The sequence below is a fragment of the Artibeus jamaicensis genome, unplaced genomic scaffold, assembly GCF_021234435.1.
Source record: "Artibeus jamaicensis isolate MK-2021 breed Jamaican fruit bat unplaced genomic scaffold, CSHL_Jam_final contig_1132, whole genome shotgun sequence".
NCBI lineage: Eukaryota > Metazoa > Chordata > Mammalia > Chiroptera > Phyllostomidae > Artibeus > Artibeus jamaicensis.
Genome location: NW_026521221.1, coordinates 7539139 through 7549874, shown reverse-complemented (window position 1 = coordinate 7549874; position 10736 = coordinate 7539139). Strand labels below are relative to the sequence as shown.

The 10736-nt window shown below is 41.9% G+C and overlaps 1 pseudogene; it reads right to left on the bottom strand.

Moving 5' to 3' along the window:
- Positions 1 to 412: 412 nt before the first annotated feature.
- Positions 413 to 965, bottom strand: LOC119061244 (60S ribosomal protein L17-like; annotated as a pseudogene).
- Positions 966 to 10736: the final 9771 nt, after the last annotated feature.

The following is a 10736-nucleotide window of genomic DNA, read 5'->3' as shown; positions in this document are numbered from 1 at the left end:
TAGTTACCGAACTTACACTGACACTTCATCATCACCCCAAGTCCATAGCTTACACAGGTTTCACTCATGGTGTTGGACAGTCTATAGGTTAGGTCAAACGTTTAGTGACATGTGTCCATAATGATGGCCTGATATGGAATATTTTAAATGCCCTAAAAATTGTCTATGCTCTACTTATTCATCCCTCTCCCTGCCCCCCAGGCTCCACCCAGACCTAACCCCTGCCAACCACTGGAATTTTTACTCTCTCCCTGTGTCACTCAGGGAGAGAATGTCACGTAGCTGGACTCAGATAGTATGTAGCCTATTCAGATTGGCTGCTGTCACTTAGTAATATACATTTAGTTCCTCTATCTTTTCTTTCTTTTTTTTTTTTTTTTTTTACTTTTATTACATTTATTTCATGCTGAATTTACTCCCAGGCCGTAAGTTTTTGTTCCTTCCATTCCTTCTGGGACATCTTTTTCTCCTGTGCAACCTCCTCTTCTGGTCCGGGAACACCCTGCCCTTTGTCAGGAAGGACCGTCTCAGTGTGGCAGGGAGCGCGCCTGTGTGGGGTCACCCGCCTGTGAGCTCTGTAAGTTCTACGCTGCACTTGGAAGCTTTGTTCACCTGGATGTGCTCAAGGACCAGAGACTCCATATCTACACCCTTAAGTTCAGCTTTACTCTATGCACTTTTAAGCATGTGCAGCAAAAACTCAGCACTCTTTTTGGGCCACCAACCCTGTGCCTGGCCCTCTGTTTGGACTGGGCACGCCTACCAACCCCACCATTGTAACAACTGAATGGCACACATTGCTTCTGTAAAGTGACACCCTTCAGGTACCTGGTGGCTTTTCCGATGTGCATACCCTTGACGGCCTGGGCAGTTTCACGAGCGTTCTTAAAGTGAACACGAAGATTTGAACCTCATGTTTTGCATGATTTTGTGTGGTTTTCTGGGTCAAGTGAATAGCCAGCCATTTTCAGAGGCCACCTCTGTCAGTTTTCAGGAAGAGCTCCTTCATGTCTTTTTATGACTTAATATCTCACTTTTTAGTTACACCTCATTGATTATGCTATTACAGTTGTCCCAATATTTCCCCTTTTGCCCCCCACCACTCAGCACCTCCCATTATCTCTGGCAATCTCCTATGCCTTTGTTCATGTCCATGGGTCAGGCATATAAGTTCTTCGGCAACTCCATTTCCTGTGCTGTTCTTAACATCCCGCTGCATAGTAATTCCTACGAATTGGTACTTAATCCTTTCAACTTTTCCCCCACTCCCCCAAAGCTCCCCACCACCTGGCAACCATCCAAATGTTCTCTATATTTGTGATTCTGTCTCTGTTCTGCTTGTTTGCTTAGTTTGTTTTTTAGATTCAATTGTTGAGTTATTTATTTATTGCCATTTTAATGTCCATAGTATTGATCTTCTTTTTCTTAAAAAGTCCCTTTAACATTTCATATAATAATGGCTTTGTGATAAAGAACTCCTTTAGCTTTACCTTGCCTGGGAAGCACTTTATCTGCCCCAAAATTCTAAATGAAAACTTCACTGGGCAAAGTAATCTAGGCTGTAGGTCCTTGCTTTTCATCACTTTGAATATTTCTTGCCAGTCCCTTCTTGCCTGCAAAGTTTCTTTGAGAAATTAGCTGACAGTCTAATGGGAATTCCTTTGTAGGTAACTCTCTGCTTTTTCTCTTGCTGCTTTTATGATTCTCTTTGTATACTTAACTTTTGGCAATTATGGTGTGTATTGGTGTGGGCCTTATTGTGTCCATCTTGCTTGGGACTCTCTGTGCTTCCTGGACTTGTAATTTCCTTCACAAATTAGGGAAGTTTTCTTTTATTATCTTTTCAAATAGGTTCCCAAATTCTTGCTCTTTTTCTTCTCCTTTTGACACCCTTATGCTGCAAATGTTGGAATACTTGAAGTCCCAGAGGCTCCTTACCCTATCCTCATGTTTTTGGATTCTTTTTCTTCTTGCTGTTTTGATTGGATATTTTTTGCTTCCTTATGTTCCAAATCACAGATTTGATTCTTGGCTTCATCCACTCCACTGTTGATGTCCTGCAAATTGTTCTTTATTTCAATTAGTGTATCTTTCATTTCTGATTTGATCGTTTTTATATTGTCATAGTACCCACTAAGTTTCTTGAACATCCTTATAACCAGTGTTTTGAACTCTGCATCTGATAGGTTGCTTGTCTCCATTTTGTTCAGTTATTTTTCTGGAGTTTTGCTCTGTTGTTTCATTTGGGTCATGTTTCTTTGTCTCCTCATTTGGCTGCCTCCCTGTGTTTGTTTCTGTGTATTAGGTAGAGCCGCTTTGCCTCCATATCTTGGTAGTGTGGCCTCATGTAGTAGGTGTCCTGTGGGGTCCAGTGGTTCAGCCTCCCCTATTACTGAAGCTGGGTACTCAAGTGGTGCTCTCTGTGTGGAATGAGTACTCCCTCCTCTTGTAGTTGAGCCTTGGTTGCTGTCAGCAGGTTAATAGGAGGGATTTACCCAGGCCAGTCAGCTGGTAGGACTGGATGTGACCATTGGCCACTAACCACCTCCATCCTTGGCTTGTGGATTAGTTCGGTAGTGATGCTCCAACTGTAACTGTCCACTGGGTATACAGGCTCTGGGGTTTTCTGAGTGGTGCAGGCCAAGGTCAGCCCCCACCAATGTTCTATCTGGGGCCACTCAGTGTAACTATAAAGTGATCTTCAGATGGCTGCTCCTAGTGCTAGGCCTGGGGCCACTTAGTGAAAGGTATAAAGGTTGGGCTCTGCTGTTGGTTGTTTGAAGGGATTTAGGAAGGTCTGAAGCCTGTACTCAACCAAGCCATTTATATGGAAAAACCACTGTTAACAACTTGGGTGGGCCTGTAAGCTGGATGGGGCAGAGCCTTAGGTAATTACTAAGGCAGAACAAACCGAGTGAACCAGGTTGATGTGTTCTCAGATGTGGTGCTGCTGCATTCACTATGGCTCTGTGTGGAGGAGGGCTCAGAAAAGGAACAATGACCTCTGCCAGCAATTCTGTCTTGGAGGGAACTGTCCCCCAGCTTTCACCCTGATGCTAGACACTTCATTTCCTCTCTGTATGCCACTGGTGTCCTTCAAGCTGCTGCCCCAGTGCTGAAACTCAGAGGGAGTGAGTCTGAGTACTGTGTTTTGGCATGTATAATGCACACTTTTTTTGCCCAACTTTTTGAGGGAAAAATAGGACGCACATTATACATGGGTAGTACTAATTCTATATCTATATAAATATTATTAATTCTTTTATTTATGCTTCTGCATTAAAAGTGTAACTCTAAAAAGCAATAACAATATCCATATGCAGGCCCTGGCTGGTGTAGCTCAGTGGATTGAGTGCAGGCCTGCGAACCAAAGGATCGTGGTTCGATTCCCAGACAGGGCACATATGCAAAATAATACCCTAGAATACAATAATAAATTTTTGCTAAAAATAAATAAATAAATAAATAATTGAAATAAAAAATTAAAATGAAAGATTTTTTTCCTGAAAGTTTGGACCAAAAACCTGGGTGTGCAGTATACACAGGAGCGCATTATACACAGCAAAATCTGTGTCATTGTGAGGTCCTTTAAATAGAGAGGCCTGAGAATACCACAGTTTCTTCCATTGCCCCAACCTCCAATGGTTTTTACAGCCAGAAGTTATGGGGACTTGTCTTCCTGACACTGAAACCCTGGGCTGAATGCTCTGGTGTGGGGCTGGGATCCCTTGTTCCTGAGCTCTCCCTCCAGGTTTTTATCAACCACACATGGGTGTGGGACCAGCCCATTCAGTGTCTCGGTTTCTGCACATTTCTGTCCCTCCAACATGTCTGGATGAATGTGGTTTCTTTGATTCTTTAGTTGTCTGACTTCCATTCAGCTAGATTTTCTGAGTGATAGGTGTTTTGTAGTTTAGTTGTAATTTTGCTGTGGTTATGCAAGGAGGCTAGCCGTGTTTACCTACACCTCCATTTTAACGGGAAGTCTCATTTCTTTTTAGTACTAAATAATCCTCTATTGTCTGGATGTAACACAGTTTACCTACCCATTCACCTACTGAAAAACATCTTGGTTGCTTCCAGGTTATGGCAGTTACGAATAAAGCTGCTGTAACCATCCCTGTGCAGGTCTAAGCATTTACATAGTTTTCCGCTTCTTAGGCAAATATCAAGGAGAACATTTGCTGGATCATATACTAAGCCCATGTTTAGTTTGTAAGAAACTGCTGAACTGTCTTCCAAAGTGGCTGTACCATTTTGCATTCTCATTTGAAATGAATGAGGGTTCCTTTTCTTCCACATCCTCACCAGCATTTGGTGTTGTCATTGTTTTCCTGATTTTGGTCCTTGTAATAGGTATACAATGGTAGCTCATTGTTGTTTTAATTTGCATTTCCCTGATGACATATGATGTGAAACATCTTTTCATGTGCTAAATTGTCAACTGTATATTTTCTTCACATCTTTGGCCCATTTTAAAATCAGATTGTTTGTTTTCTTAATGTTGAGCATTAAGAGTTCTTTGTATATTTTGGCTTATAGTCCTTTATCAAATGTGTCTTTTCCAAATATTTCTCCCAGTCTGTGGATTGTCTTCTCATTCTCTGGCTATTGTCCTTCACAGAGAAGTTTTTAATTTTAATAAAGCCCAGCTTTTCAATTATTTCTTTCATAAATCATCTCTTGGTGTTATATCTAAAAAGTCATCACCTTACCCCAGGACATCAACTTTTTTCTTCTGTTATCTTCTAGGAATTTTATAGTTTTACATTTTACATTTAGGTCCGTGGTTCATTTTGAGTTAATTCTTGTGAAGAGCGTATGGTCTGTGTCTAGATTTTTTTTTTGCATGTGCATGTCCAGTTGTTCTAACACCATTTAAGGAGATTCCATTGTAGTTATATAAAATTTGAAACTGCTGGACTTCCGCCAAGATGGAGACGTAGATGGAGGATCCACCTCGCCTCTGTGCACAACCAAATCTAAGAACAACTATTTTTAACAGCAGTCACAACCAAGCCACACGGAAAATCGACAATACGGAGTCCAAAGGACAACTAGATACTCGGCTGGACCGGTACGAGGAGCGAGGCCAGCAGCGGAGCAGGTTAGCAAGAAAAAATTCCCGGGGCGGTGTGCGGTGCGCAGGCAACCGAGGGCGCTGATCGCCAGCGAGCTGGCTGCCGGAGCACACAGGGAAGAGGCGCGGTGGGTCGGTCGGTCGCGCGCATTTACGTGCGGAGAAACCAGTGAGAAGGGAAACCTGGGTGGTGCAGCAGGCTTGCACAGTTAGGATCGGATAAGCAAGCCCGAGGCGTTTGAGTGACTGGATGCGCTGGGCTAGCGGAGAGGAACGCCATTGCTCCCTCTCTGACCCCGCCCCCACACACAGCGTCACAAACCAGCGACCTGGTTCGCCCCGTCCTGGTAAACAACTAAGGCTTCGCTCCGCTCACTTAACAGCACGAATAGACCAAAAATGGCTCTAGGACAACTGAGAGCCCCAGAACCGATAGACCTAAGTGATGAAGAAATAGCCAGTCTTTCAGATGCACAGTTCAAAACACTGGTTATAAGGATCCTTACAGAACTGGTTGATTTTAGTCACAAATTAGAGAAACATATGGAAGCTAAATTAATTGAAATGAATGGTGATACAAAAGATACCAATAGTAATGGAAAGAAAATTGGGACTCAAATCAAGGGAGAGGACCAGAAGGAAGAAAAAAATGATCAAACAGAAAGGAATGAAGAAATAAGAATTCAGAAAAATGAGGAGAAGCTTAGGAACCTCCAGGACATCTTTAAACGTTCCAACATCCGAATTATAGGGGGTACCAGAAGGGGGGAAAGGCACAACCACCAGTTGAAAAATTATTTGAACAAATAATAAAGGAGAATTTCCCCAAGATGGCAAAGGAAATAGACTTCCGAGAAATCCAGGGAGCTCAGAGAGTCCCAAAGAAGTTGGACTCAAGAAGGAACACACCAAGGCACATCATAATTACATTAGCCAAGATTAAAATGAAGGAGAGAATCCTAGAAGCAGCAAGAGCTAAGGGGACAGTCACCTACAAAGGAGTTCCCATCAGACTGTCAGCTGATTTCTCAAAAGAGACCTTACAGGCAAGAAGGGGCTGGAAAGAGGTATTCCAAGTCATGAAAACCAAAGATCTACAACCAAGATTGCTCTACCCAGCAAAACTTTCATTTAGAATGGAAGGACAGATAAAGTGCTTCTCAGATAAGACCAAATTCAAGGAGTTCATCATCACCAAGCCCTTATTATATGAAATGTTAAAGGGACTTACCTAAGAAAAAGAAGATAAAAAAGATGAACAGTGAAAGGACAGCAAACTCACAGTTATTAAGAACCACACCTAAAACAAAAGCAAACTAAGAGGATAGCTAGATCAGGAGCAGAACCATAGAAATGAAGATCTCATGGAGGGTTAGCAACAGGGGAGTGGGAGGAGGGGAAGGGGGGAGAAGGTACAGAAAATAAGTAGCATAGACAGTAGATAGAAAATAGATAGGGGGGAGGGTAAGAATAGTAGGGGAAATACAGAATCTAAAGAATTTGAGACACATGTTCATGAACTAAAGGGGGAAATGGTGGGGGAGGGGTATGCAGGGTGGAGGGGAAGGGAGGGGGGAATAGAGCAAATGTAATGGCATAATCAATAAAAAAAAAAAAAAAGAAACTGCTAAGTGCTGGTTCCTGCTCCCACCTCCCTCTCAAATTTTAAATAGAGGATCACACAAGAGAGTGATCAGCAGAAACTGATATGACCCTTTGAGGGGTCAACTTAATAATAATGTGAGGACAGCCCTGGCTGGTGTAGTTCAGTGGATTAAGCGCAGGCCTAGGAACCAAACAGTTGCAGTTCGATTCCCAGTCAGGGCACATGCCTGGGTTGCAGGCCAGTTCCCAGCAGGAGGCACACGAGAGGCAACCATACATTGATATTTCTCTCCCTCTCTCCTTCCCTTCCCCTCCCCTCTAAAGATAAATAAATAAAATATTAAAAAATAATAATAATAATGTGAGGACGTAAAAATGTTTGAACCCTTTGATTTTGCAATTCCATTAAAAAAAATCAGCCCTAAGAATTTAAATGAAAATACAGACACAGATGTTCACCACAGCATTATTTTTAACTATGAAAAAAATTGGAAATAGTCTCGTTTTTATGGGAATACTAAGTAAATGATGGTAAGTCTAAATGATGCACCTATTTAAATGCTTTTGAAAAAATTTTGATAATGTGAAAAAGTGCTCACACTGTATTATATTTTAGACAGCAATAACCAAAATTATAGTCAATTTGTTTTTTAAAAACATCCTGTATTAAGACAGGATGGGAAGAAAATGTGCCTAAACACTATCAGCAGTCATCTCTGAATTGTGGAATTATGGCTGATTTTTAAAAGCTCTTTATCCACACAGCATTACTGTGTGGATTATTCTGTAATGAACACATAGTAACACTTTTTGAATCTGAGTGTGTAATGAAAAAAAAATATGTCTCTTGTTAGGTAAATAATGTTAAAACCTGGGAGAAAGTGTGTATAATCATGTATGTATTCCTAGCCCCCATCTCACCATGTTCCAAGAAGGAGTTCTGAAGTAACTGCAGAGTATGTTCCAGAGAGACCTTAGGATCTCAACTGCAGCTGTTGTTACCTTCTGCAAGTGGGATGATGTTTATCTATATTGGATGATTTGCCAACATTTTTAAGGCTGGCAAGCCTGATTTGTCTGAGTTGATAGAACCGATATGGTTTCTTAAGTGAGACAGATATAGTCTTACAGGTTTTCTAAAGTGATTTCTCTTGGGAAGAGAAAGGATTGACAACCCCTTCTCGCCCTTGGAGTCCAGCTCAGGCGTTCTGTCCTTCAGGAAACTGCTGATACCCTCTCCCTCCCAGCCTGGGTTAGGTGTATTGCTTAGCTCTTTAGACATGCTGCTATCTCTGTACTTACTACACTGAGTGTAATGATTGGCTTTTGTGTCTGTCTTCCTCATCAAGCTGCACTCTTTCAAGGTGGATCCAGGTCTTGCTCAACTTTGTAGCCCAGACATCTGGTACATGATCAATTTGATGGTGAATATGTGAGGAACAAATGAAGGATGGTTAGGTTGTAGGAGATGGCAGGCTGGTGAGAGTGGAACTGGATTTGATGGCATGTCAGCAGGGCGGTTTGGCAGGTGATCACACTAGGCGGCCACGGGACCATATATCAGATTTTAGAGGTCAGATTCTCAGACGACTAAATGGCATACCAGGAAGGAAGGGAATGACAGGAATTTCTGCTGGTGAAAAGATTATTTCTCAAGTCTATGTTTTTCAAAGTCTGCCCTGAGGCTGCCAACATTATAACCACTGTATACTGATTTATACTGTATAACTGATTCCTTCTGAGTCAGAGTTTTTGGAGCTGGACTGAAGGAACCTGCCTTTGAAAAGCTTCCCAGGTGGTACCCTAAGGTGAGAGGGCCGCAGGAGTAGATGATTTAGTGCTAGAATCTGAGGACTTCGTGATCATTTGTTCCGCAGAACCTGCTACGTGTGATGTTTTGACCTACTGCAGCGAGCAGATGCAGGGCTCCGCCTCAGAGGTCACTGCTCACTAGGATCAGGGTGAATCCTGAGTGTACACGTAGTGCAGAAGTTGGTGTGAGCCCAGCAAGCTCCAAGTATATTTGGACATACCAAGTTGTCCTGTTTGACTGGGAATGCGAATTTTTCCATAGAAATTTATTAATATATTCAGAAACCCTCTAATTTGTTATATATTTTGATCAGTCTGTTATTTATTTACTCTATGTTCTAGGCATTGTGAAAAATGGGAAAATGAATTAGACATAGCTTTTATGTTTAAGGCTCTTAAAATTGGAAGAATAATATATGTGGAAATAATTGTAACAACAAGGCTTTCAGGTCTGCATGGTAGGGCCTTCTAGTAAGGACCTTAGAATGAGGAAGACCAGGATGAAGGGGAAAGAGCTGACATGAAGCCCCATCATTGTGTTCAAAGAATATAATTTTGGGGTCAGCCTCTGAAGGTCCCAAAGCGAGGGGTCAGGACATAGTTGCAAAAGAGAAAAAGAGGATGGACGAGAAAGAGAGAAAGGAACATCAACCCACCGCCCCACCCATCCATGACCCCCCACCCCACCCCACCATGCACTAGGACCAGGCTTCAAACCCAAAACCCTGGAGCACCTGGAATGATCCGACTAATTGAACTACCTGGCCAGGGCAGTTGCAGGATTTTGTATTTGTGCAGACACTAGCCAACAGGTAGAAGAGAGAATCATATGAGCTAGTGTAAGCAATACTGCACCAAGGAATAGTTAGAAACTGCATAAGGGGTCAGAGCTTTGACTGAAAAATAGATTCAGGGACAGGCTACAACCCTGGAAGGAAACTGGAGTGAGAACCAGGGACCCAAGTTGGAGGTCTTTGTCTAGACTGACCAAACACATTGGGGTGATAAACAGGAAGACTCGATTCATTGTTCCTGCAGACATCCGGGATTGTTCACACCAGGCCAAGGGCAGCAGACTACATCCTCACGAGAGGAAAACGGACAGAAATTGTGCCAGGCGAGGTCCTCATTGGTTTGGAGCTGGTGGGGCAGGGGCGGGGGAACTGCAGGTAGCAGGCTCTTTGTGCCTACACGTGTCTGGGGCCTCAACTGGAACAAACAGAAAGCAGTTCAAGTGAGAATGTGTTTTTTGCCTAAGAAAGGTAGTGATCCAGTTTGGCGTCAACAAAAGAGAAGTGGGAATCAGCATAAATTTCCAGGAGGGGTGAGAATTTGAAAAGAACTTGAGAAATCAGTGCTAAGAAAGGAAAATGAAACTTACTGGTCTGAGTTAACAAGGTCACTTCTGCAGCCCTTCTTATTATTAGGAATTATGTAGCAATTCATCAAAATCTTGGCCTAGTGACAGTGAAATATTTTCATTGTGCATATGCCATTGAATCCTGAAAATTTTTTAAAATCCTGAATGTATGCCATTTGATTTCAGTGACTTCTTTCCTTTATTTTAAATGTCAAGCATACAAAGAATTTGTTTTACAGTTCTCTGTATATGCATCTAGGTTGTTGCATTAATCAGTATTTCCCTCTTGCTGAATAGTATTTCACAGCATAGTTCTATCAGAGTTTGCTTAACCATTCACTGTGAAAGCCACCTGGGTTGTTTTAGTTTTGTATTATAATGAATAAAGCTGCCATAAACATTTATGTACAGATTGTGTGTGTGTGTGTGTGTGTGTGTGTGTGAACATAAAGAAATAAGTCTGCATTTCTCTGGGATAAATGCCCATGTGTGCAACTACTGGGTCGTTTTCCAAGGTGGCTGTACCCTTTTGCACTTCCAAGAGTAATGTATGAGTAATCTACTTTCTCCAAATCATCAATGACACTTGGCACTGTCTATAGTTTTTATTTGATAGTGTGAATAGGGTGAGATGGTATCTTGTGATTTTATTTTGCATTTCCCTAATGGCTAATGATGTTGAACATCCTTTCATGTCTTTATTTGCCATCCATTTATCTTTGTTGAAATGTCTCTTGTGTCTTTCGTCCATGGATTGTTTGCTATTTGGATTGTTTCTCTTTTACTGTTGAGTTTGTTGTTGTTTAATGTACAAAGACGTGGCTAGCATTGACTCTTTTGTCTGCTAGATGTTTCAATGACCCATTCAAAGAAGATCAC